We start from the raw sequence: 26,252 nt of genomic DNA, 5'->3' as shown, positions 1-26,252 counted from the left end.
TAACCGTGTAATTGTTTTAATTTGCTGTTTTCTCGACGCCACATTAATGGCTGCCCGGGCGGCTGAGCCCTCTTAAACCTCTCCCTCGGCCTCCTGAGCTGTCTCGGCCCGTTTTCCACAGAGCGCCTCGTTCTGACGCAGAAACCACGTTTCTCTTATTTCTTCCACATTTTCTTCATTTCTCAAATTTTCTACAGTGACCAGATATGACTTTATAATAACAAGTAACTGAGAATACAATGTACAAAAAGCTGCGGTGTACGAGAGAAGAAGGTGGGGATGTTAATAAAATACACTTTTTTAAAGAAAAAAAATGGAGAAGCCACCACGCACACGCACAACTACTGAGATCCTCCAAGTTTTCCGTGATTCACGACAGGAGGCTTTCTGAAACTGCTTTAACAATGAGAAACAATCGGTGAGCAACGCAGAGCCACCTGCAGACCATGTGAGAAGGCAGGCGACGATGCTGTGATTCGTTCCTCGCATTATTTCTCAGAACAGGTGCATATGGTGGCATCGTACGGCGACGGTTTCCAGATCTATACATCTATACATACATTTTTAAACTTCGGAGTACATTTACCCACAGAGAAATGTTATAAAGCACGATTACAGTACCAGACTCGCCTATGAAGATCTGTAATAATGGGAACGTAGGAAAATTACGGCTGACTCACATGCAGTGGCAATTAGGAAAACAATGGAAGCAAGCACAGAGCAGCACCAACATGTTCGCTGTGCGCTGAATCAAAGGCTTTGGCATGTGGGGGAAGTCTCACTAGAGTGCCGACGATTTTTCTTTATTTTCCAAAACTTTCTCTTTTGTCCACAGTTCTTTGCTGGTCATATTCGAGTTCATAACGAATGATTAACTCGCGGCTTGTAGGGATGCAAAGAGCGTTGACCTTGAATCTGCACGGCAACGGGGAGGTGCTCAGGGGACGCTCAGAAGTCCTCTCCAACACCCGGTCACCCGCCCTGCGCACCTGCCCCGGGCGGCACCTGCCACGCTGTGGCACGGCCAACACGCTGCACACTGAGGGACCCTAATGAGTTAACGAGCAGAATTAGAACAGCGATTCTCAACCTGTGGGTCGCGACCCCTTTGGCGGCCGAACGACCCTTTCACAGGGGTCGCCTAAGGCCATCCTGCATATCAGATATTTACATGACGATTCATCACAGGAGCAACATGACAGTTATGAAGTAGCAACGAAAATAATTGTATGGTTGGGTCACCACATGAGGAACTGTATTTAAAAGGCCAGAAGGTTGAGAACCGCTGCTTTAGAAGAACATCTTTCCTTTTTGATGTGATGAAGAGAGCACCAACACTGGCAGGTCTCCATCCCCAGGATTCTCTGAATTCAGAGCCAGTGAAACAATCCCAAGGCACCCTGCCGGGTGGCTCAGCGGCTGAGCTTCAATCTATGAACCAGGAGGTCACGGCTGGATTCCCGGTCAGGGCACAGGCCTGGGTTGTGGGCTCCATCCCCAGTGTGGGGCGTGCAGGAGGCAGCTGATCCATGGTTCTCTCGCATCAAGAAAAAGAAGTATAAAAATAATCCCAAGCCAAGTTCATGATTTAAAGATATATATACATACCAAGTAGAGTAAGGGCACCTTTGCATCTGTGTCCACTCTCTTGGGTGTTAACTGGTGTTTCGTGAGCCAAGAAAGGCCAGTCCCATGAGGGATTGTGTGTGTGTGTGTTTAAATATTTTTATTGATGTCAGAGAGGAAGGGAGAGGGAGAGAGAGAGAGAGAGACAGAAACATCAATGATGAGAGAGAATCACTGATCGGCTGCCTCCTGCACACCCCACAATGGGAATTGAGCCCACAACCCGGGCATGTGCCCTGACCGGGAATCCAACCGTGATCTCCTGGTTCATAGGTCGACGCTCAACCCCTGAGCCCCCGGCCGGGCTGAACAACAGTGAGGTTAGCGTGCCTGCTCTTCCCTCCTCTCTGGCCGGCTCCGTCTCCCGGATCTCCGCCCGAGACTGCTGCTCACGCCGCTCAGGGCCTCTGCTCACAGCGCATGCGTCTGCGAGGACTGGCGCCCCTTCCCTTCCCCGGCTGCCTCTGCCCCCTGCCAGGCCGGGCTCCGCTCTGTGGCCTCCGAGCTACGTTCTCGATGAGCACCCGGCCCACTACCCTCCCCCGCGCAGGGCGGTGTGGCGTCAGGGATCGCACCTGCCCCTCCCCTTCCCGGCGCCCCGTTCGTAAAGCTCTTCCCTCCAGAAGGCCACGGCTGAAACCTGCCTGTCCCCTGATGTGCAAGTGGTGGCCCAGCAGCCCCACGGAGAGAGGGTGGGTGGCCCCAGCAGCCCCACGGAGAGAGGGTGGGTGGCCCCAGCAGCCCCACAGAGAGAGGGTGGGTGGCCCCAGCAGACCCACAAAGAGAGGGTGGGTTTGCCCATCTCGTCAGCGGGCTGGCACCAGGGAACGCCAGGAGCCCTGAAAGAACGGGCAGCATGGGTGGGGAGGGGCTGGCAACGACGCGGGAACAGAGAAGTGAAAAGAGGGGTTGGTGGCAAAGACCCTGCTGGGCACCAGGTGCCAATCCCGGTGCAAGGGGGGCTCAGCCTGCCCTGCGGACCCCTCACCTCGGACTCCACTGGCCCGAGCAGAGGGAGCCGTGGGCAGAGCGGCAGGGCCGGGCGGGTGGAGGGTGAGCCCGCGGTGCCCGTCCATCCCCTTCGCCCTCGGCTCGCTGGCCGGCCGCCGCCGCCGGCTGCTTCTCCCGGCTTCTCAGGGGCAGTGGGTCCCGGTGTCGGGGGGCAGCTGCCTCCTGCTGGATGCGCCCTCCCACTCGGTGTCGTTCCCAGCAGGCGGCGTGGACGTGAGGTGAGGCAGAGCCATGGAGACGCCCTCCCGGCACGGCCCGCTCACGTCCTCGGCCTCCTCTCCCTGGGGCTCACGCAAGTCGCTCCCTGAGGACGCGGCTGAGTGAGACGCCCGTGGTGGCTGCGGCCGGCGGTGTCCCCCTCCAGCTCGCCCGCTGCCTCCTGTGCGCGCCAGAGGCACCACGGCCGTGGCGGTCGGCGTCGGGGTGGCCGTGGCCTTGAGGCGGGGCCTGCGCCGGGGCCCCGGGGGCCGTCTGTGCTGCTCACTCCTCACCCGCGAGGCACAGACAACAGAACGGCCGTGGCCAGGACGGAATGGGAAGTGGCTGCCGGGAGGAGCACCCGGGCCCTTTGGGAGAGGCCTTTGTCCAAGAAGTAGCCGCAGGCGCCCCTCAGCCACGCAAGAGACGCGCTCCAGGAACATGGGCCGGGGACTCGCTGCTGGTTACCGGGCAACGGACAGGCGGCAGCTCCCCCGGAGGGCGGACCCCGCTGCCTGGAAGGCGGGCCGGGAGATGTTAGCCGGCCTCCTGCAGCCCCCCTCCCGCCCCCAGGAAACAGCTGCCCTCCGTGTCCTCGCTCCCCTCCCTGGGCCACCGCTGTGCCCCCATGTGGGTACCGGGGCCCCTCCGCCTGGTGGCCGGTACCCACCGGAGTCCCTCCCCTGCCGGGCGTCCCTCTGGGCACCCTCCAGAGAGGGTGAGTCATGTGCCAGGAAGCGGCTTTCCAGCAGCCGGGGGCGAGCCTGGCTGCCGGGTTTCCCTGCGGCAGACGCGGCCCGGGTTCCGCCCCCTCCTGAGATGGCTGACGTGTTCTTTACAAGTTTTCTTCTGTGATTGCCCATCTTTTAAAAAACCTCTCTCTCTCACGCACACTTGTGCTTGCTTCTTATTTTTTTGGTATTCCTCACCCAAGGAGATTTTCCCCACTGAGTTTTAGAGAGAGTGGAAGGGAGGGGGAGAGACCGAGCGAGAAGCATCGATGGGAGAGAGACAGCATGCACTCCGACCGGGGCTGGGGCTGGAGCCTGCACCCGAGGTACGTGTCCTCGACCGGAATCGAACCCGCGGCCCTTCAGTCTGAGGGCCGATGCTCTAACCACTGAGCAACACTGCTGGGCACCCCTCAGCTTTGTTGACTCTGGAACCATCAGCAAACTGAGTGGCCCCTGCCGGCGACCAGTGGCCGTGGGCTCAGGGGCTGGAGAACGTGGCTCCACCACCATCAGGCACCATCTTCATCACGGGGGTCTCTTCCCGCTCTGTCCATGATGCAGGGGCTCCTGGGAGGACCCGGGGATGGGGGGTGGAGACTCTGGCTAAGGCAAATGGCTCGTGGCCGACCCCCAATCAATGCCACGTGACTCTAGTCCGCGCGGGGCCTGGCCGGGTTCCCGGCGGGATGAGCCGCTTCCTTCCCCCGGCGCCCCAGGCTGCCCTCCGCCCTCCGCCCTCTGCCCTCCGCTCCCTCCGCTGTGTGCGGCCTGCGCCCGGGCCCTGCGGGAGGGGCAGCTGGAGCCGGCCACGGCCACCTGGCCCGCCTGGTCTCAGGGGCGGCAGGCTCCAAGGACGGCGTGGGGGCCGTGTCCTCTGGCCGCCCCTGGGCACGGGGAGAGGAGGCCGCAGCCCCTGCTCCAGCCCCCGAGCAGCCCCTCCACCCGGCCCCACGGTGGTTTCCTAAGTGGGGCTGGGGCTGTGGGCTGTGTGTCTGCACGTGTTTTTGTTCGATGCTCGTTTTGAAATGGACATTTTGTTTCCACTTACTCCGCCTTAAGCATCTCCTCAAGTGGCTTTTCCAAGGGGAAAGCAAGCGGCAGCTCCGGTCCTCCCGGGCCTGGGCGAGGCCGGACCCGACCCTCTCCCGGGCCAGCTCTGCAAGCACAGCCCGCCTCCCCGGCTCGCTGAGGAGGAACACGGACTCAAAAGCCACCAGCAGCCGCCAGGGGAGCGGGCCCGAGCCAAGCCCTGCCGCCGGGACACTCCATTAGGCTCAGACACGACGGTCTCTAGAACACGTGAGCCCTCACAGGGAGCGCCAGCCACTAAAAGCAACCATTCTCCCGGCCCGTGGCGCAGTGACTGAGCGTCGACCTATGAACCAGGAGGTCACAGCTCCATTCCCGGTACATGCAAGGGTTGCAGGCTCGATGCCCAGAGTGGGCTGTGCAGGAGGCAGCCGGTCAATGTTGCACTCTCACATCAATGTTGCTCATTCTCTCTCCCCCTGTTCCTTCCTCTTAAATCAATAATGATAATAATAATTAATAATAATAAAAGAATAATATGCTAATTAGACCGGACATCCTTCCAGATGTCTTTCTGGACGACCTTTCAGATGAAGCCGGGGCTGCAAGGGAAGCCCGGGTCCCGGGTGCCAGAGGGAAGCCGGTGCCGGCAGCCGGGGGAAGGAAGGCCTATGCTTGCATGAATTTCGTGCATCGAGCCTCTAGTGTGTATATAAAAGCAGCAGTTCTCATAGGCAGCCGCTTGCTACCAGGCGGGCCCCCTGCCTGGAGAAAGAAGAGACGGTGCTGCCAGCCAGCACGGCCTCTCATCGCCACAGGTCTCCGTCCCGGAAACCGAGCCCGCAGTGTCGTTTCTGACGACCCAGAGCAGGCCCGGCTGACTTCTGAAAAGAGCAGGGACCAGCCCTGGCCGGTGCGGCTCCGTGGGTGGAGCACCGTCCCATGCACCACAAGGTCCCTGGTTCCATTCCTGGTCCGGAATGGCTTTGTGTCCGGGGTGCTGCCGCTCTGCTCGGCACCTTTACTGTTAGGACTGCACACACAACCCCACGTGTCCCACTACTCCTGGCTTTCCACGCCCGGGAGATGGTTGTCAGGCCGGCTTGTCCGTCCCGAGGGGCTGAGCGTTCTCATTGTGCTCAGAGGGTCTGGCACGGCCCACGCTGCGTCGACAGCTCCGTCACGGAACCCTTCCTCGCCTTGATCTGAAGCTGGCCCACGGCTTGTGTCCTCTGGCTTAGCACGGAGGCATGCCACTTCCTCCACCTCACAGCCCTGCAGGCCCCCGCCCCCCCCAGGGCTGTGCTCCAGCCCCCCTCCCCGTCCGCGCTCCTGGGAAGGCCATGAGTGGCCTCCTGCACGGCCGCCCCCGCCCCCTCCAGAAAGACCCTGTGCAGCTCCTCTGCCCGGCTTCCTCTCGGGGTTCGCCTTCGCTCCCGCTGGGGTGATAGAAGCGTCCTGTTGCCTCACAGCACTTTCTGTCTCTTTCACGAACACTATGTCATCCCGAGAACAACAGCAAGCATTTTGTTTTCCTTTGCGGTCCCTTTCGTTTATGACCCAGTCGGCAAGCAATAAAAGATGAATAAATATCGCTGAAGTGCTTGCATAAACATCATGTATAAGTTTTCAGCGGCCTTGGCTCACTACTTTCTTTTTTTAAGGTTTAATAACGCACACACCAGTTGAGCAATGGAAATGGAATCCCCATGGTGTCTATTAATAGTCGGGCTGCCGGTAAATTCCTCCCCAGCTGGATGAGAAAGTATTTTTCCTTGCTTGGTGTTCAGTTTCTATAGCACCCTCCTGACCCCGCGGAATCTGAGCTGCTACGGGCTGCAGACACAGAGCTGGTGCTGGCGGTCCCTTTTCCGATCGAACGTGTTTGGGATTCAAACATAGCAATGCCTTCCCCAAACCACGAACCCCTTAGAACAACAGACACGAAGGCATGTCGCGACCATCCTGGCTTTGCTATTACTTGTTATCCAAGAGGACAGACACATAAAGATAAGTCACACGGGTGACTCGCAAAACAGATTTCCTACTTTCCTCTAAGAATTGCAACCTTCCGCTTTTCTCCTTGTGTGTTTATCTTGCTTCCAGAAAAGACTTGGCCTCTCTGCTTTGTTAACCTTTCTGTCGCAGCTTTCATGTTGGAGTGCGACAATGACGGGGAACGGCTCCATCATTACGGTCATTCGAGGCCAAAGACTCCGGGAGTGGATTCCCTCATCTCTTAGCAAGAAACTCCCTGCGCCCCCTCTGTGCCTCCCCCCCCCCCCCCGCCCCTGCAGACACTTAAAGATAATGCCCAGAAACCTCCTCGCTGCTTTGGGCGATCAGAAGTGTCTTTCAAAACACAGGAGCCCCATGGCGTGGATGCCCCATTGCGTGGATGCTCCGTGGTTTTTTTTTAATCCACTCATCGGCTGATGGGCACTTAGGCTGCTTCCAGACCTCAGCTCTTGTAAACTGTGCTGCTATGAACACAGGGGTGCATGTATTCTTTCTGATCAGTGTTTCCATTTCCTTTCCTAGAAGCGGGATGACTGGGTCAAACCACGGTACGTTTACACCACGGAATACTACGCGGCAATAAAAAAGAAAGGACTCTTACCACTCGCAACAGCGTGAGGGGCCTGGAGAGCATGATGCTGAGTGAAATAAACCAGTCAGAGAGAGACAAGGATCCCATGATCTCACTCCTCCGTGGAGTCTCAGGAACCAAATGAACTGGTGATCAAAATTAGACCCAGAGACCGAGAAGCATGGACAGACTGTTGAACCTCAGAGGGAAGGCGGGGAGGGGGGGGCGGGGAAGAGATCAACTGATGAACTTGTCTGCATATATGCATAACCCGGGGACACAGACAGTGGGGTAACGAGGGCCTGGGGGTGGGGGGTGGGAGCGGGCTGGAAGAAGTCAATGGGTCGGGGAGGGGGGAGGAGGACCTACGTAATACTTTCAACAATAAAGATTAAAACACACACACAGGCACTGTTACGTGAACCTCCATTGCCTTCCCCAAGATGCTCTGCGGCAGTGGTTCTCAACCTTCCTAACGCCGCGACCCTTTCATACAGTTCCTCATGCTGTGGTGACCCCCAACCATAACATTATTTCCGTTGCTACTTCATAACTGTCATGTTGCTACTGTTATGAATCATAATGTAAATATCTGATATGCAGGATGTATTTTCATTGTTACAAATTGAACACAAAGCATAGTGATTAATCACAAAAACAATATGTAATTATATAGGTGTTTTCCGATGGTCTTAGGCAACCCCTGTGAAAGGGTCGTTTGACCCCCAAAGGGGTCGCGACCCACAGGTTGAGAACCGCTGCTCTACGGTGAGGCCAACCTCAGATGCCTAGAGACTCCCCGTGTTAAGGCGAGGGGTGAAGTGATGGGGCTGGAGCCGCATCTCAGGGTCTAGAAAACCGCTCCTTCGAGAGCCCCTTACCCCACCCCACGCCTGAGGACCAAGCCCAGGCTCCGCCGTGCTGCGGAGGTGGAACGGTTTGCCTTCGCCCCTGAGCCTGCCCTGGCTCCGCCGCTGCCCCTCCATCTGACCGAACACGTCGAGGGAGATAAAGTCATTCCTGGCAGCCAGGCCCTGCGTGCCCCTGCAGGCCAGGGCTGCGCGGGGTGCTGTCCAAAGGCCTTCCGATGGCTGGGGGGCCGGGGCCCTGGGCCATGGACATATTTCAATGGGCCAGTAATCTGTCATCTAAAGCACTTCTCTTGTTTGTTTGTCTTCTGGCTTTTTAAGCTGACGAGCTGGTTATGGAGGCCAGGAAGGAGAGGAGTGAAGGAGCGGCAATGTGCGCCTCATGCCTTAACTGAACTCATCCTGAAGCTGTTTACTCGGGCCCTCGGCCAGATCTCGGAAGCGGGGGGTGGGAGCAGAGGGGTGCCTCCCAGTGAGCGGATTCCTACTCTGTTGAACGACCCCTCAAACCAGATCTCCCCCGCCCGGAAGCTGAGAAAGTTTTCTACACAAGCACGTCTTTGTAAGCTCAATTGACTTTTACAATAACTAGTGCTTTGAGTTTAAGAAATACAGATGTTGTGTGGGCGGCGGCGAGGGCGAGGGGGTGGGGAGGGAAGGGGAGGATCGAGTGGAGTAAGGTTTAGATGTCTCCTCCTTCGGAAAATGTGGTAACACTTTCTTTCATGGAAAAAGCACATCGATGTGAAGGATTACTAAAACATGGCAATCGTTTGTAGGAGAGAGAGAGAGAGAGCGCGCGCGCCATGGCTGCTGGGCGCAGGGAGGCCCGACTGTGCCATCTCCTTCCCAGGTCCTTGTGACAGAGCCTCTGGAATTGGAATTTTATGCTTGAAAATAGTCCGAAAGCCGGGGAGCACAGCCAGGCCATTCGCCCAAATGCTAGTGCAATTTTCCAAACCAACACAAAACCCAAAGATTAAGGAACAATGAGGAGCAAGTATTGTCAGTACCAGCCAGGGAATAAGGGAGCTCCGACGAACTCGCCAATCCATTCATTTCCATGGGGAAGTGGTTGTTGCCTTTAGAAATACACTTGCCTCCCTCCCTCCCCGAGTCTCCTCACTCAGCGTTCAGTATTGATTTGAGGTTAATCGGGGGTGTTCGGGCTTGGCTGAAGGTTTGTGGCTGTTTCATAGGACAATTTCAAAAGTAAATTTTAAGCCCCAAATCCCACAATAGTTTTCACATAATGAATGGCTGGGGCAAAGGACTCCTCCCCCCTGAGCTCCCTATCCTCATCTGTAAGATGAGGCTAAAAAGTGCCCCACAACGGGTCATTGGAAGGGTTAACATGGTTAATATCTGTAAACAGTGTCAGGCTCATGTAAGCTATTGCTATCATCATTACCACCACCATTACCACCATGACCATCCTCATCTCCATCATCATCATCATCTTCCCATCATCACCACCATCATGATCATCACCATCTCCATCATCATCATCACTATCATCCTCACCACCATCATCACCATCACCACCATCATCATCTCCATCATCATGATCATCATTGCCATCACCACCGTCAAGATCATTACCATCTCCATCACCATCATCACCACCATCATGACCATCATCACCATCTCCATCATCATCTCTATCATCATGACCATCACCACCATCATGATCATCATCACCATCTCCATCATCACCATCATCATCTCCATCACTATCATCACCATGATCGTTACCATGATCATCACCATCATCATTACTGGTGTCATTTTGGTGCCCAGGGGCCAGGGACATGGCACGGGTAGGACTAACACTCTTCCTGCCTCATGAAGCTTACAGTCCATGTCTCCATGTGGGCATGAGTCAACCGAGTGCACTGCTCATGAGGGGCCCATCCTTGGAGCTGGTTATCTCCGGCCCAAACCAGTGCATAATGATGATGGAGATTTCATAAACATCCCAAGATCCACGGCATCCACACAGGGTCCCCTCCAGTTTCCAACCGTAGGTTGTACCCAAAGATCCTAAACAACACCATGATTGTAGAGCTCGAATGTGAGATTTTGAAAAATCCGAAAACTTAACAAGAGCCAAGTGACCTTCCAGAGCCTTCTTGGTCCACACCTGTGCCCTGCACAGCCTCCGCTTGAAGATTCCGTCCGCGTCAAGCCTCACGGGCATCCGAAACACTGGCACCAATAAAACGTGTCGAAACGAAGCTCTGGGTGCGACGGACGTGGTACGGATGGCACGGGAACACTGCCAATGGCGCAGGGGGAAACGGCAACAAGTCTGGACACTTCAAAGCCATGACTGATCCACAAAACAAAAGCTCTTCCTGTAACGTAAACGACAGCTTTCTGGTTCCCAGCTCTATTTGTTCGCGGCTCTCGCTCCCTAATGAGACTTTTTACAACTACACGCGCGCACACACGTGCACACGCCGCCTGAGCTGGGAGAGGCCAGCGGCGCCTGCCCCTCAGGACGCCTCCTCTCACTCTGCTCCTCTCTGTGCCTCCTCTGCAGGCCTCCTTCCCGGGGCTGCACGTCGGGCCTGAGCTGACACGCGTGCTGGCGAGGCGGGCAGCGCCGGCGCTCCCCTGACCAGGCCTCGTGGAAGCACCCCGGGCGGAGGGAGAGGAAGCCCGAGGGCGCCGCAGGGCGAGTGCACCGCACGAGGAGGTCCCGTCGCGTGAGCAGGGCCTTTCCCACGGGCTCGCTCCCGCAGGGGAAGGAAAGGCCAACACGCTTGTACGGAAAACACATCCTCTCTGGGGCGCGTCGTCCTGTGCAGAGACACGCAGTGTTCTCAGTGTCCCTTATGCCTGTTGTACGTAAAGGAATGGTTATGCTAATGACTATCAGTGAACTTACACATCGTTATTGTAGTTGCTTCAGCAGATACCCACGTGCCAAAGAATGCCTCTCATTCCCTGGCGTTCACCGGCACGTCACCATCATCCCACGAAACTTTCTAGGTCCTAGCAGTCAGCGTCTACAGCCACACCTCACAGCTATTTTTTCCAGACAACACATTTCAGACAACCTGGTGGCACGGAGAGACCAGGGCCACTCAGCATCTCCTACAGGACGCCGGGACGGGGTTCGGGGCCGAGTCTGTGGGCACCGCTGAGCACAGAGCAGCCCGGCCTCGCCGGTGTGCTGCCGCGAGCTCCTGGCCACCGTGCACCATCCGCCCCCCATCCTGACGCAACCGGGGCCCGTGCACCGGCCGAGCCAGAGGGAACCCAGGCGACGGCAGCGGTGGAGGGCAGGCTGTGACGCAGCGACAGCTGAGGCTCACACGCTCATTCCCAGAGAGACAGAGGCACTGAACACACCCCAAACGCCCCCTGAAGGATCTGATGCTTGTGCTGGTCTGTGCAGAAGAAGTTTGAGAGGAGAAAGGGGTAGAGAGAGACAGACTGTGGGGCGACACCAGTGCAGGCAGTAGGAGGACACAGGTACATTTGCTGAGCGAGTTGGGACCGATGCCAGATGCCAGTCGGAACGGCCGCTCACCGGGCACCGGTTCGAGGGGAGGGTGGCACGGAGGGCTGGAACTGCCGCCAGCTGGGGCAGGAGGCTCTGCAGGGCAGGGGCGGTGAGGGCGGGAGGGCCGCCAGTGCCGGAGGCGGTGGCATGCAGACTGGGGCGGCGAGACAGGTGAGAGTTCAGGTTATCCAAGGGCAGGGATGGCTGAGGTCGGGGCACCAGGAGGGAGGCTGAGAGCGGGAGGAAAGGCCGGGGTGGGTGGGGTGGGGAGAAATGCGGTGTTTGAGGGTTTAGCCAGAAGCTCTCTGGTTCATGGGCAGCTCCGAGGGAGGAGCCTCCTTGGCGGGTTACAGGCTGTTCCACAGAACACCTAACCAGTGGTCGGCAAACCGCGGCTCGCGAGCCACATGCGGCTCTTTGGCCCCTTGAGTGTGGCTCTTCCACATAATACCGACTTCTGCGCATGGGCCACGAAGTTTCAATCGCACTGTACGTGCGCGCCCGCAGGTGGTGTTTTGTGGAAGAGCCACACTCAAGGGGCCAAAGAGCCGCATGTGGCTCGCGAGCCGCGGTTTGCCGACCACGGGCCTAACCTGGTATCATTCCTCTGGAACGCGGGCTCAGGCCCACCCTTGAAATCTCTTCTGGGTGATAAGGAAGCCCTCGTGTGAGGTAAAGGGACTCTCATGGCCTGAGCTGAGATGAAAAACTCCCAATAGACAGGGTGTCTATTGCATCTTAGAAACTCTCCCTGAGCTTGGACACTTGCATGAGGCCTGTTCTCCCAGCCATCTCAGCGCAGCATCCAGCATGACTCCAGGGCGTCGGACGGCAGAGAGCCACAGGCACGGGCAGACCTTGGCCGGATGCGCCCCCCCCTTCCCCAAGGTCGCCCATCCCACCAGGACGCGCCTGTACCTGCCAGAGAACTCAGTCAGTGACAGCGGACGGCCGACTGCGTTGCCTACGTGCCGTTCTGTCCCCCTGGGAACTGCCTCCCCTGTGACGCCCTGTGAACGGATGGACATTGTCCAGGAGAGCGCGGCCATCTCAAACGAGACACAACGGCCATCGAGTGCGGAGCGCTGTGTCTCTGACCTGTTCCTAGTGGGGATTCTCGGAGCCGAGAGAAAGGCAGCGATGGGGCTGGCGGTGGGGTGGGGAGTGAGGAGGACGTCGGAGAAGGCACGGCTCCCGCCGGCTGGTTACGGGACAAATGAGATCTCTAGAACCGGGGGACTGTTTGCTTCTTCCCATCAAGCAAAACGCGAAGATGCCGAGACATTTTCCAAACGGCCACGCCATGAGCGGAGGGAGGAGGCCATGTGCACGGCCGTCGAGGGCACTCCTCTGACCTGCGTGTTCCGGGAAGGGCAGCCGCCTGCGGGCACCCCCTCCGCTGGGCGCCTCTCAGGGGCAGGAGCCCGGGGAGGAGGCGGCCCTTCCCTGCCGACCCTGCCGGGCAAGGTCCCCCTTTGCTTTGCTCTCACACGTCTATCCCCAGATCCCCTCCCCGCTGCTCCGTCCAAGCGCTCAGAGGCGGGGGTTGGAGGGCTTTGCCAGGAGGACCGCGAGGAGAATGTCTGCCTCCACGCTCGCCCCGCCTGCGCGGACACCGCCCGCCCCGTGTTGTAACACTTGGATCTCGCTCATGGAATCTTCCCCGCTTTCAACACACATGACCTCTCCCCAGAGACTCGGTTATCACTCCATCCACCCCGCCCCCTCGGCCCCGTAACCCGTCCAGCAAAGCCCCAACTTGCAACAAACAGGCGATTCACGGCCCCAGCAAACAGTTATCTCATCTCCCAGAAACGACACCTGGCAGGCTCCCCCAAAAGGCACTGGACTCACCTCCAGCCACACTGCTCCCTGCTAGCAGGGTAAACATTAACACCATAAATGTGCCTTTTAAGTCTGAAGGCGCCGGGACCATGGAAAATAAAATCATAAAACTAGTCCTAGGGTGTGTCTGAGGGTGTGCAGGCAACCCAAGGAGAGCGAGGAGTTCCTGCTTCGTCCATTCGTTACTGGGCCCTGTGCTGAGTGCTGGAGGCCGAAGGCAGGTCTGGGCCTCATGGAGCTGGTTGCCCAGGAAGGAGGGAAGGAGGGAGGGAGGGAGGGAGGGAGGAAGGAAGGAAGGGAAGAAGGAGGAAGGGAGGGAGGGAGGGAGGGAGGGAGGGAGGGAGGGAGGAAGGAAGGAAGGAAGGGAAGAAGGAGGAAGGGAGGGAGGGAGGGAGGGAGGGAGGGAGGGAGGGAGGGAGGGAGGGAGGAAGGAAGGAAGGAAGGAAGGAAGGAAGGAAGGAAGGAAGGAAGGGAGGAGGGTCCGGGCCTCATGGAGCTGGCCGCCCAGGAAGGAGCGAGGCAGACCCTGCATCTGGTGTCTGTGTCCACACCTGCAGGACAGGCCGGCGCGAAGGGAAGTGAGCAGCCGCCTTCTCCGGGCTGATTTCCCCAACCATATCCTCGTGCCGTCACACATTCCTTCTCACACAGTGAACAACCTTCAGGTGGGAGAATGGGCCGAGCATCTGTCCGGCCCAGGACGGCGTCCATGGCGTTGCTCTGCGGCCTCCCTCGCAGGCAGGGGGTGATGCCCGCGGCCCCAGGAGCAGAGCCCGGGGACACTAAGGGCCCCCCTGGCCTCCTCAGTGGAGCAGGTGGGTGAGCAGCAGGGCGGGCCCAGCGTGGCGGGCGGGCTGGGTGGTGTCAGTCCCTGCCCGTCCTGCTTCTCGTCTTCCCTCTCTTTCTAGGGCCCAGGCTGCCCGGCCTCCCCTCCGCCTCCCGGGCGTCGCACGGAGGCCCTCCTGGCGCCGCCTCCTGGGTTTCCTGTCGGCGGGATCCCACCTGGTGAAACTCCCGCGCCTCCAGCACGTCACCGTGGCTTTCTCCAGCCTCCACCACGCAGTCACCTTCGCAGGGACAAGTGTGGAAACCGTGGGAGACAAGCCTTCCCGCTGTGGCGAGGTATCGGCGGAATGCCCGGGCTGCGTCCGCCAACAGGCGGTGCGGGCTGCTCTCCCGGATGCCCGCTGCGCTGCCCGGGCGTCACTGCACAGCTCTGAGGGCAGCGCCAGGGCCTGAGCTGGGCACTGGGATGTCACCCCCACTCCGCGCTCACTCAGTGGCCGCCTGCGGATCTGAAAGGAGGCGAGAGCGCCTCTCACCACGTCCCTGTGCCGCCGGGTGAGCCATCCGAGCCCACAGAGCACACCCGCTTCCCTGCGACCTGGCCGAGGAGTCCGGTTACCGGCAGCCTCCGGGCTTTCCTGGGGACCGCTGGGAAGTGACAGTCACCGCGAACATCAGAGGTTACTTTCATCCTCCTCACTGCTCAGCGGCAGGCGTGCGTAACTGTTGGGGGCGCGAGGGCTGTGCAAGGAGCATCGGACCTGGGAGCAGAGGGACGCGTGTGATCCAGGCGCCTGTGGGGCCGGGGGCTCGGCTTCTCTGAGGCTCAGCCACGGTCTCAGCGAATCGTTGGGCTGGGTGAGGTCCGCACGCAGGTCAGGTCACCCCTGTGACGTTAGGACTGGCCGGGGGAAACTATGGAAGTTCATATAGTCCGGGAAGAGAACAAAGCGAGAGACCAGGTGTGGGCTCCTCCTCCTGCTCACAGCCTCCAGTGCGGCTCACGGCCATCCTCAGGCCCACGCCCATGCCCAGGCCCACGGCCACGGCCAGGCCCCACACTTTAGTGGAGGAGGCAAGCTCTTCCGTAAAATGTGGATTTGTGTCAAAATAGGAAATTAACAGCAAACCATGCCAAACCCCGTATACCTCTGGCTTTGCTGTTTTCAGACAGCATGCCATTTAACCTTCACCCAATCCTGGCCTCCTCCCCATTTTACGAAAGGAGAAACCAAGGTCTGGAGATAAGCGACTCATTTGACCAGGGCAGACCCACAGTCAAGCCCTCATTCTGAGCCCTGGCTCCGGGCCGCCCGCCTCTCGCACGCCCCGTCCTGGGGATCGAGCCGATACCCGGGCATGTGCCCCGACCGGGAATCGAACCGTGACCTCCTGGTTCATAGGTCGACGATCAACCACTGAGCCACGCCGGCCGGCCATGTCACCATTAGATTCCCAGGAGCACAGGCATCAGAGCGGCTGAGATGACACAGGCGACCGAGGCCTTCACACGTATTTCGGGATCTAGAACAAACTCTCCAAACATTTATACGGAACCAAAGAAGACCCCGAAGAGCCGCAGCAATGTCGAGAAAGGAGAAAAAAGTCGGAGGGATCACAAGACCAGAGATGACGTTATCCTACAAAGCCTGGGCCCGAGTGCTTGTCCGGGCTCCCCCCGCCGCCGCCCCCCGCCCCCCGGGGCCCGGCCGCTGCAGGAAGGCCCTGTCCTGCTCGAGGTCGGCGGGCACCTGGACTTGAGCTCCTATAAAAAATTCCAGAGTCCAACAGCCCTGCTTCCTATCCCACCGCCTGGGCCAGGGTCACAGCCATGGCTCAGGGGCCGTCGTGCCGGACGGGACGCCGCCTGCGAACTCCCCGAGCTGGGACCCCCCGCGGTGCTTTCGGGTGGACGGGGGACATAGTGGCGTTTTCGGTGGATTTCCCCTCGCTGGCTCCTCAGGGGAGGAGGCCACTGGAATTCGATGGGGAATGTGGGAGGGGTTTTCTTGTCTCCAGGGCAGACACACACCCAGGACTTTTCACACACAGGCCCCTGACCACGCCCACAGCCACGCCCAGGCCCCCCTCCCTCCCTCCACGGACACGGGAGAGCAGGCTCAGGGGCCCAGGCTGCACTGGGGGAGGCGAGGCCGTGTGTGGGGGGCAGGGGGCTGTGTGATGAAGTGAACGGGGTTACCGAGCGCCTGCTGGACGCAGGCACGCACGTGCCCCCCGCGGTCAGTGCTCTCGGGCGTCCCTGCTGGTCAGAGGCTCCGGGAGTGGCTGTTCTGGCCACTGAGCTGCTGTTTAACTGAAGGCGGAGCAACCAAGTCTCTGAAGTGGGGCCTCCCTCCTGCCTGTCCCCTCTTTTCACTCTCAAACGTGTCCTGGTCTCAGCCCTGCGGCGTGGCTCAGTGGTGGAGCGTTGACCTATGAACCTGGAGGCCATGGTTCAATTCCCAGTCAAGGGCACATGCCCAGGTTTCGGGCTTCATCCCCAGTGGGGGGCGTGCAGGAGGCCGCCCATCCATGGTTCTCTCTCATCACTGATGTTTCTCTCCCCCCCCAGCCCCCTTCCTCTCTGAAATAAAATAAGAAAAAGTGTCCTAGTTTGGAGGGAAATGATAGGAACACCCTGAGTCTAAAGGCAGCCTGGTCTTCCTTCGGTAATATCTCAGGATCCGCAGGATAAAGTGGCCGCCCAGGCGGGCGCGGGCCCGGGCCCGGGCGGCAGCCCAGTGTGCCCGGGGCCATGTGGTGCCCTGAACAGTGTCCAGGGCTGCGGAGAGGAGACAGAGTCCGGGCGGGGACAGCGCCTCTTGGCGCCTGGGGCTCTCAGCGGGTCAAGGCCCTGTGGCCAGCACTCAGCCTGAGCGAGGCTCATCACGGCATCACACTGCACACCTTGCTCCCCCCTTTCTCTGCTCTTCCAACCTCAACAGGCTCCCTCTCCTGCGAGGCTGTCCGTGCCCAGACGCGGGGCCTGCCCCTCCCGGCCTGGAAGGAAGGCGGCCCCCCCACGCTGCCGTCTGCCCCGGGGCCTGCCAGGGAGCCCGCCGGCCGCTCTGAAGCCACGTCTAGACGACACTGAAGGCCTTGATTGGAAGTGACAGCCCCCAGCTAATCATCTGTTTGTTCAGACCCCAAATTACGGGGCTGAGCTGGGAGCCCTCGCACCAGCTGCCCGTCGCCGGGGGGTGGGGGGGGAGGTGGTTGTGCCTGAAGGTTGGCCCAGATCCTGTCACCTGCCAGATGCTTTGCTGGCTGCGCCTGGACACAGACACGGACACAGACACGCCGGGACCAGGGAAGGGCCCTGGGCTGCAGCCATCGGACGTGAGAGCAGAGCTCCCGAGAGCAGCGCCGGGGGGGACAGGCCTGGCCTCCCCGCGGGACGGAGCTCACCTGTGGGGGCTCACAGGGGGGCTGCTGCGGAGTGCAGGGTGCCCGCTCCTGGTCGTGGCGTTGGTTTTTCCCATCCGAGGCGGAGCCTGTAAAAGGCGGCTTTTCTGGCCCCGGCAGAAGGGGCTTTGCCGCCTGGCTGCCCGCGAATCTGTGCCCCGGGCGAGGGCCTTTAGCACAACGCCGGGCGCAGGGCTGTGCCCTCCCCGTGAAATGTCCCCTTCACCTGGCATCACCCAGGCCCGAGTGGGTGTCTGCGTGTCCGCACCCGTGGGCTGGCAGCGGTAGGGCCGCTTGTAAGGAGAGCCCTCCACAGGCCTTCTCTCAGGTCCCCTCTGCCACGGACTCGTCCACCCTGAGCAAACCAGCTCCTCGCGCTTCAGACCCACTCGGGCCTGTAAACCCGCACCCCCTCCCCCTGCCTCTTACTAAAGAGGGCGGGTCACAGCCCTGCTGCCTTCCACTCCAGAGGGGTCGGTCCTGCCCAGAGCCTGCTGACAACAGGCTCAGGAACTGAAACCCAAGGCTAATGGAGAAAAAGGAAGAAAAGGTGTGAGGGTGAAAGAAAATCCCAGCCAGCCAGACGCAGCCTGCCCGGCGGCAGCTGCTCCCAAACCGGTTCCTGCGGGTTGCAAATCCCGCCCGCCCTGGCGGGGCGCAGACGCAGCCTCTGAGGACGGGAACACGGGGGACACGCTGTCCTCCCAGCGGCTGGGCCGGTGGAGCGGAGGGCGGGCCGCCCGGAGCGGCCACCACGTGGTCCCGGCTGGCAGGGCCGCTGGGGAAGAGAGCAGCCAGCTGCCGCCCGCATTCAGCGTCCAAATCCGATTTCTATGCTCCCTGACTCAGTTCCTGGGCCATCAATGGAAGGGGAAGCAACAATGATGCCTCGGAGAATAAGAGCGCGGGGCGCCTGGAAGCCCCCCAGCACCCCTCCCGGAGGAAGCTCTCCTGGAGGCGTGCGCCCCTTGATTCTGCAGCCGCCCCGGGAGGGTGAACGCACCCCCTTCTTGGCCTGGAAACGCTCTCCAGCTACTCACACCTGGGCCGCGGGCTGCCAGGGCCAGCTGGGCACGGAACAGGCCGGTGGCCGGGGGCCAGCGAGAGGCAGGAGAGAGGAGAGCGGGCGGAAACTCGTCCCCCATGAAGTCTGAAAAGCAGGATTTGGACTTTCACTTCCGGACACGGGCCCACGGCGGCGTGGAAATCCAGGGATCGCCAGGCAGAGCGCCGCCTGGCCCCTGAGGGCCGTGAAGAAGTTGCCGCTCCTGAATTTCTTCTCATGGATAGATTTTGAGTTGAGGTGCAACTAAGTTAATCATCTTGAAACAGTTACGATTCAGAGCAAAGGCCCGTCCCGTCGATCAGGGAGGTTGGCGCCACCTGGGCTGTGCCCGGCCTCTGCCTGCCTGGCCTGGTGGGGGTGGGGTGGGGCACGCAGAGGGCCCGGCCGGCTGAGAGCAGGTGCACCTGGCTGTCTTCTCATCTGCTGGGGCGGTTGAGGAGCAGGGCACAGAGACCCTCTCCGCCTCCTTTGGCTACATCCCTATGAAGGTTTTAAACTTCTCTCTTTGGAAATTCTCCTAAGAGTCACATGCACCTTCTCCCCCACCTCCTTCTCCAACAGAATCCTGTAATGACAGCGTCACGCCTCTCAGCCATCCATGCGTGTGTCATGGCCCCTCAGAACTTTCTCTCCTTCCGGGCCCAGCCCGCCTCCCGCCTGGCTGGCTCGAGAACTGAGTTTGAAAACTGTGTGTTGCGAAAGCACAGCCAGGACCCAGGCTGGACCCCTGAGGAGCTGCACGGAGGAACTACTTTGGTGCCACTCAAAAAGAGGATGGCTGGCCTGGCCGGTGTGGCTCAGTGGATAGAGCGCCGGCCTGCGTGTGGACTGAAGGGTCCCAGGTTCGATTCCTGGTCAGGGCGCATGCCTGGGTTGTGGGCTCCATCCCCAGTAGGGGGCTTGCAGGAGGTAGCCAATCAATGATTCTCTCTCATCATTGATGTTTCTCTCTCCCTCTCCCTCTCTACAATCAATTGTAATACCTTAAAAAAAAAGAGGATGGCTTTAAGGCTGTTTTTGCTTTTGTTTTTGAAATGCCAAATGGACTCTTTAAACTTTTTTTTTTTTATTCACTTCAGAGAGGCAGGGAGAGGGAGCGGGAGACAGAAACATCAATGATGAGAGAGAAGATGAGAGAATCATGGATCGGCTGCCTCCTGCAAGCCCCCTACTGGGACTGAGCCCACAACCCGGGCCTGTGCCCTGACCGGAATCGAACCGTGACCTCCAGGTTCATAGGTCAATGCTCAGCGACTGAACCACGCTGGACGGGCCCAAACAGGCTGTTTGTCAGGCAAATAAGCCCATGCCCACAGTCCTGGGCCCCAAGGATCCTTCGGTTCTGTCCTTGGAGGCCAAGGTTGCACCTGAAGGAGGAGGCGGCCCTTCGAGGTCTCGGGTGGGACACAGCCGTCGGCGGAGGCGATGCCCCGACTCACAGTGACTCATGGGAAAGAGGAGGCCCTGGCCGCTGCCTCCCGACCGGCCTCGTCTTGCTTCCCGCTTGGCCTCCTGCAAGAGAACCCCCACCGTCCAGCAAGCGCGATGCTCTGAGCCTTGATGTCTGTTTCTTTTGAAGATGGTCCCGAGGCTGCACCTCCCGCCGCACGCAGCCCGAGTCCCGTCCCTGGGAACACCTCCCAGCCCCGTCCCTGCACTCCCGGGGCTCCTTACGGAGCTTCTGCCAGGAACAGCCCCAGGTCGTCGGCAGGAGGATGTGATCCTTGGAAAGAATGAGCCACCCTGGACTGCACGCGCTCGGATCGCATCCATATTTTATGTGGAAGGGACTTTAAGTAACTTCGCAGACGCCGTCATTTAATCCCCTGCACACGCCGGCTTCCAGGCTGCGGATCCGCTGCCTAATAAGGCCGCCTGTTCTCCGTTCGGGTTTCTGCATTCACCCTGCCCCACGCCGCCCCCTCCCTCCTTCCTTCCAGGCTCCCTCTATCACATTGCCCTGTTCTTTCTCCATGAGCACTGAGCATCGTCGAAATTTCCTTGTTTTATAAAACCATATTCCTATTGATTTCAGACAGGAAGGGAGAGGGAGAGAGAAACATCAATGATGAGAGAGAGTCATCAACAGGCTGCATCCTGCACGCCCCACACTGGGGATCGAGCCTGCAACCCGGGCTCGTGCCCTGACCGGGAATCGAACGGCGACCTGGTTTATAGGTCGGGCTGCAGGCTCAGGAGGCGTCGGCTCCCCTGCCAGGCAGCCCAGCTGGCTTGTCACTCGTCAAAGTGACGGGAACGGCCAGCTGGCTGCAGGGAGGGGCTGCTCGGCCTGGGAGGAGGGAATCGCTGTCTTTACACCGAGCTGAACACGTTCGCATGCGGCTCAGAGGGCCCAGCTGAAGGTGAGGCGGGGACACCGATCTGGTCTTAATAACAACAAGTTAGAAAACGCTGTGAGAGCTATCAAAAAAAAAAAAAAAAAAAAAGGACGCAGATTGTCCCGTGGTGGGAAGTTCCATGTCACGGGACGTGCACGTGGCCCCGGGTGCCAAGGTGGCCGCCGGCTTCAGCCGTGCATCTGGTGAGGGGGATGAGTAGGTGCCCACGCGTGAGGGTGAAAGCCTCATGCCGCCCCGGCCGTGAGCGGTCGCTGGGCAGGAGACAGGGAAACAGCCAGCGAGGGGGGATTCCCGCACACGGTCCCCTCTGGAGGGCCCGCCGCCCGCCTCCGGCCTCGCCCGCACCCAGGGGACCTGGCCCGGGCACCGCTTGCGAGATGCGGCTCACACAGCTGTTTACACGGAACATCTGGCCACAGAGGGGGCTGTGTGAGGCCACAGCTGGACGTGGTGCCCCAGGGAGCGCTGTCCTGAGGAGCTCTCGGCATCCTGAAAGCACTCCGAGCCGGCCGGCCGGGCGGAGGGAAGGCTCGGCCATCTTCCAGAAAGCTCCACGGCACGGCCAGGCGTCCCGGGAGCAGAGGCCGCTCTGGGGGCCCCAGAGACGCCGCCGGCCATGCGCTGGGCCCCAAGCCCGCCATGGACGCCGACCCGTTTCCCACACACCTGGCGACGGCACGGGCTCCCAGCCGTGTCTTAGAAACAACGAGGAAAAGGCAGACACCACCGATGGGCGCCGCCCACCGTGACCGCTAAACAAGGCGGCACGGTCCCCGCACCCGCTCCGGCTCCGAGAGCAAAGAGCACTGTCCACCCTCCCCCAGAAACGCCCCAGCGACCAGTGAGGGAGAACGGAGGCCTCTGTATTTTTATTTTTGTTGTTTTTTTTTTTATTCCACATCTGTTCACAGAAGTTGGCAGAAGCCTTGAGAGCGGCTGTGAAATCCACACCCACTTTCTCACGGGTCGGACCTGGGGACAGGGCCCAGCACTGGCAGCAGAGGATGCCTGCCCCTCCTCCCGGCCCCCAGCCCGGGGAGGCCGCAGCCGGGCACCCCTCAGGCAGGAGGGTGCCTGCCCCCTACCAGCCCGGGGAGGCCGCAGCCGGGCACCCCTCAGGCAGGAGGGTGCCTGCCCCCTACCAGCCCGGGGAGGCCACAACCGGGCACCCCTCAGGCAGGAGGGTGCCTGCCCCCTACCAGCCCGGGGAGGCCACAACCGGGCACCCCTCAGGCAGGAGGGTGCCTGCCCCCTACCAGCCCGGGGAGGCCGCAGCCGGGCACCCCTCAGGCAGGAGGGTGCCTGCCCCCTACCAGCCCGGGGAGGCCGCAGCCGGGCACCCCTCAGGCAGGAGGGTGCCTGCCCCCTACCAGCCCGGGGAGGCCGCAGCCGGGCACCCCTCAGGCAGGAGGGTGCCTGCCCCCTACCAGCCCGGGGAGGCCACAGCTGGGCACCCCTCAGCAGGGGGCCGGGCAGCAGGGGGTCCTCCAGGGTCTGACCAGCTGCCAGGGCTCCCGGTACAAAGTGCTCCCTAAAGTGGGAGTCCGTAGATTGCTGTGACCGCGAGTCACGGTGTTCACGGTCTAACATGCTAACTCGGCCGAGGCCGTTCTAATACTTCAAAGACACCAGCTTCCTGTGCAGGGGCCGGGCTGTCCAGAGCCTGCGGCACAGCACACGTGGCGCTCGCTGCGTTCCCGTCTCCTGCCCCGGCTTCCCACATCCTGAGGCCGGGCACCGTCAGCAGGTGCGGGCGGGGAAGGGAACAGCGAGGACATGCGGGATCAACGCCTCCTCCCGAGCTCAGCCGGGTTCTTGGCGGGAAGCTGTGAGCAGGTATCGGCCTCCAACCTCAGGATGCTCCCAGCACGGTCCATCGATGGCCCAAAGCTCCTCCCTCGCACCCTCTGTGCCTGGGCCTCCGACGGGCAGGCCAGCCTGTCCTCGGACGATCGCCGGGGCCGTAGGCGGGCGCCCACCTCCGAGGCCCACTGTGCTGGGCGGACCCGCAGCCCGGAGGCCTCACCATGGCTGGGAGCCTCTCCCCTGAGGACAAGGGCGGGAGGCTGGGCCCGTTCATTCTCTCCTCCCGCTCAATGGAAACTCGCCTCTAGAGGAACTTCTTCCAAACGGATCAATGTGATCAGCAGATGCTGGCGTCTGGGGGGCACGCTGTTCCCTGCAGTGGGGAAAACACGCCGTCCAGGGCCCAGGGACAGCTTTGGACAGGAAGTCCCCCTTCCGTGCCCCACACGCCCCACACGGCCGGGCTGGGAGTTGTGGGCGCACGTCCGTCCGGGATGGTTTTGCCATCATCGGCCCTGGAGCCAGCTCCTGCTTCCTCGCTCAGAGACCCGCTTCCTCCCGGGACCTGAGGGGCGGAGCCGCCCGCAGCCACTGCCTCGGGCTGGACTCCACGGGAGGCAGACACTGCGCCAGCAGCGGAGAGAGGCCTGGGCCTTGGTGCTCGGAGCAGACACAGGTGCCTCCGGCCTTGCACCAGGCAACCTCACAGATGCCAAACCCAAACCACACCGAGCAGACAACGCCCCGGCCTGGGCAGCGAGTCCCGCAGAGGCGCCTGCACACAGGCCGGCTGCGCGTGGACGGCTACCAAGCCCCCGCAGGCCCCGTGCCCGGCACAGCCACACCCACAGGCTGCTCTGCACTCACGGCCCCGGAAAGCTCGCAGGTGAAATGAAGGTTAAAGATAAAGCGGCAGAACACGGGGCCTGACACGCACGCCTTTGTATAAAAACAGAAGCGAAACCTCACGACCCATTTCTACTTGTACCTGCATTTGCACGTCAAACGCAGGAGCAGTTCTGGAAGCTTCTCTCCCACTCCTGCCCGTCTCGGTGGGACGCAACGCGTGGGGGCTGGAGGCGTGGCCCTTGCTTCCCCTCACTCTCAGCGTCCGTCCCTTCGATGTCTCACAGTGGCACCATTTGTATCGTGTCAGCAAAGCCCAGCCCAACAAACAAACAAATAAATAAACAAATACAGGGAGACAGAGAGGAATGGTGGACGGGCAGGTGACGAGGGAAAGGCAGGAGGGAGGGAGGCAGGAGCAGTGCCGCAGGAGCCAGAGCCGGGCATTTTTCTCTCTTTTAAAAAAAAATAAAATATTTTTATTGATTTCAGAGAGAAAGGGAGCAGGGGAGAGAGAGAGAGAAACACCAATGATGAGAGAGAATCATGGATCGGCTGCCTCCTGCACGCCCCCTACTGGGGATTGAGCCCACAACCCGGGCATGTGCCCTTGACAGGAATCGAATCCGGGACCTGTCAGTCTGCAGGCGGACATGCTATCCACTGAGCAACACCAGCCAGGGCCACAGCACAACCTTTTCAAATGCCACCGAGAACCTTCCTGGAAGGAGCATGAGGCGCGGGCACGGAGGCCTGCGGGCAGCAGGGCAGTGGCCGGGCTCCGGGCCAGTCTCCGCTTCAAGTGGGCAGTGGGCGCGGGGAGCTAAGTAAACGCTGGCCGCAGATAACGGGCCATTACGGCCTGGACGACTTCCTGAATGGCCCACAGCTCGCTGCTCATTTCCTGCCCGGGGGGGGGGGGGGAGCGGGGGAGACATGTGAGGAGAGCGTCGCATCGGGGCAAAGAATGCAGCACGTGGACGTGGGCAGAGCGGGACGGGACGGACATCAATTCACGGCTCAGAAGGCGGAACAAGAGGAAGAGGAAAATGTCTGGTCTCTTGTGGGTCATCCAACCCACGCCCCACGCGTCTGTCTCTCCCGCCGGGGCTGCCGGCTGCTCGATCCCCGCCGTCCCCAGCGGAGCAGCAGCCGGTGGCCTGGGAGCCGGACCGGTGACCCGAGCAGCAGTCGGGCAGTGAGGGCAGAGCGAACGCGGCACAAGGAAGTGCGGAGAGAGGAGCCTGAGAGAGAGAAGGGCTCCCGCAGCTCCTCTCCAGGGGAGCTCGGCGGTGGTCGGCCGGGTCCTGGATGCGGCCAGGAAACCACAGCTCGGGGCCCGCAGCTCCCTCTCCCGCCCTCTCCCCCTCCAGCGTCTTCCCAGCCTCCGTCCTCCGAGACCGCGGGACAGCGTCGCTCTGCCGGGCAACCACAGGCTGCGTCTGTGTGTGTGAATCTGACAACCTGTCATCATTGGTTTTAAAACAAACACAATAAAAACAGACTCTCAGATACAGACAACAGACGGACAGCTGTCAGAGGGGAGGGGATGGGAGGTGGGGGAAAGGTGTGACCAGAGGGGGGGGTGGGAGGGGGAAGAGGGTCAGGGGGTGAATGGTGGCGGAAGGAGACGTGAGTGGGGAACACACAGCACAATATGCAGATGAGGCACCACAGGCCTGTGCACCTGAAACCTCCCTCCTTTTATTAGCTAGTGTCCCCCCAACAAATTCCATTTAAAAAGACGAGGTGTGTAGGGATGGGGTCCGTGAGAGTTAGGAGCGACCTCCTCAGCTGCTCGCCTTCCGACAAGCCGGAGAACTGTGCGCACAGCCGCTCCTGCTCCAGGCCAGGGGCGACCGGGTCCCCGCCTGCTTGCCCAGGGAGCTCCCCTTCACCCCGGGGACCCCAGGTGCCCAGCGGCCAGAGGCTGCCCCCCTTCTGCAGGACAGTAGGTGGCCGAGGGCAGGCGCGCTCAGGACAGCGCCTCAGTTTCCCCCAGACCACAGCTCCCTGAGGACCTGGCCTTTGTCGGGTCTGCAAGCCACGCCTGGGAGAAGACGGGGCGCGGTGGACACAGGGCCGCTCCGAGCGGCAACAGGCATGACCGGGACCAGGTGTGCGTCCCCCCCTCAGCACGGCGTCCCCACGGCCCCTGTGCGACGAGGAAGGAGACCGTCCGCAGAGCTGAGCACTCGGGGCGTGCCCCGCGCCCGCACTGCGTGGGTCAACAGGCTGCTCCCTGGGCTGCGGAGAGTCCGGCCATAACCCTGGTTAATCATTCATTCCCTCTCCCTCTCTGCGGGGGGCCCTGCCAGAAGCAGGTTTCGCAGTGCTTCCTGCTCTGATCAGTTTACTGCGGAAAACCTACCTGCGAACCTGCGGGACACACATGGGCTGTTGGCATAAACAGCTGTTCCTCTCGAACACGCAGGACTGAGCTCCCGTCTTCCCTGCGTGCCTTCTCCGGGCGCTTATCTGAGCAAGCAGTGGCTGGAAATGGGGCCGGGAGCTTCACGTCCCCCCCACCTCCCGATAGATAAACAGATAAATGATCGAGGTCACTG

At 60.6% G+C, this 26,252-nt stretch overlaps 1 protein-coding gene and 1 long non-coding RNA gene across 6 annotated transcripts in view; one reads left to right on the top strand and one right to left on the bottom strand.

Annotated features, from left to right (window-relative positions):
• The window catches only part of EGFR (epidermal growth factor receptor), a 116,713-nt gene that overhangs the window by 54,019 nt on the left and 36,442 nt on the right, over window positions 1-26,252 (bottom strand). The window lies entirely within an intron of this gene.
• LOC118665910 lies at window positions 13,854-15,987 on the top strand. Its single transcript, XR_004970764.1, has 2 exons — window positions 13,854-14,231; window positions 14,325-15,987. It is a non-coding gene; the product is annotated as an uncharacterized LOC118665910 (long non-coding RNA).

Source organism: Myotis myotis, unplaced genomic scaffold (genome assembly GCF_014108235.1).
Source record: "Myotis myotis isolate mMyoMyo1 unplaced genomic scaffold, mMyoMyo1.p scaffold_m19_p_11, whole genome shotgun sequence".
In the NCBI taxonomy this organism is placed as follows: Eukaryota; Metazoa; Chordata; class Mammalia; order Chiroptera; family Vespertilionidae; genus Myotis; species Myotis myotis.
Note: the sequence above shows the minus strand (reverse complement) of the source record. Positions and strands in the feature narration are given on the sequence as shown.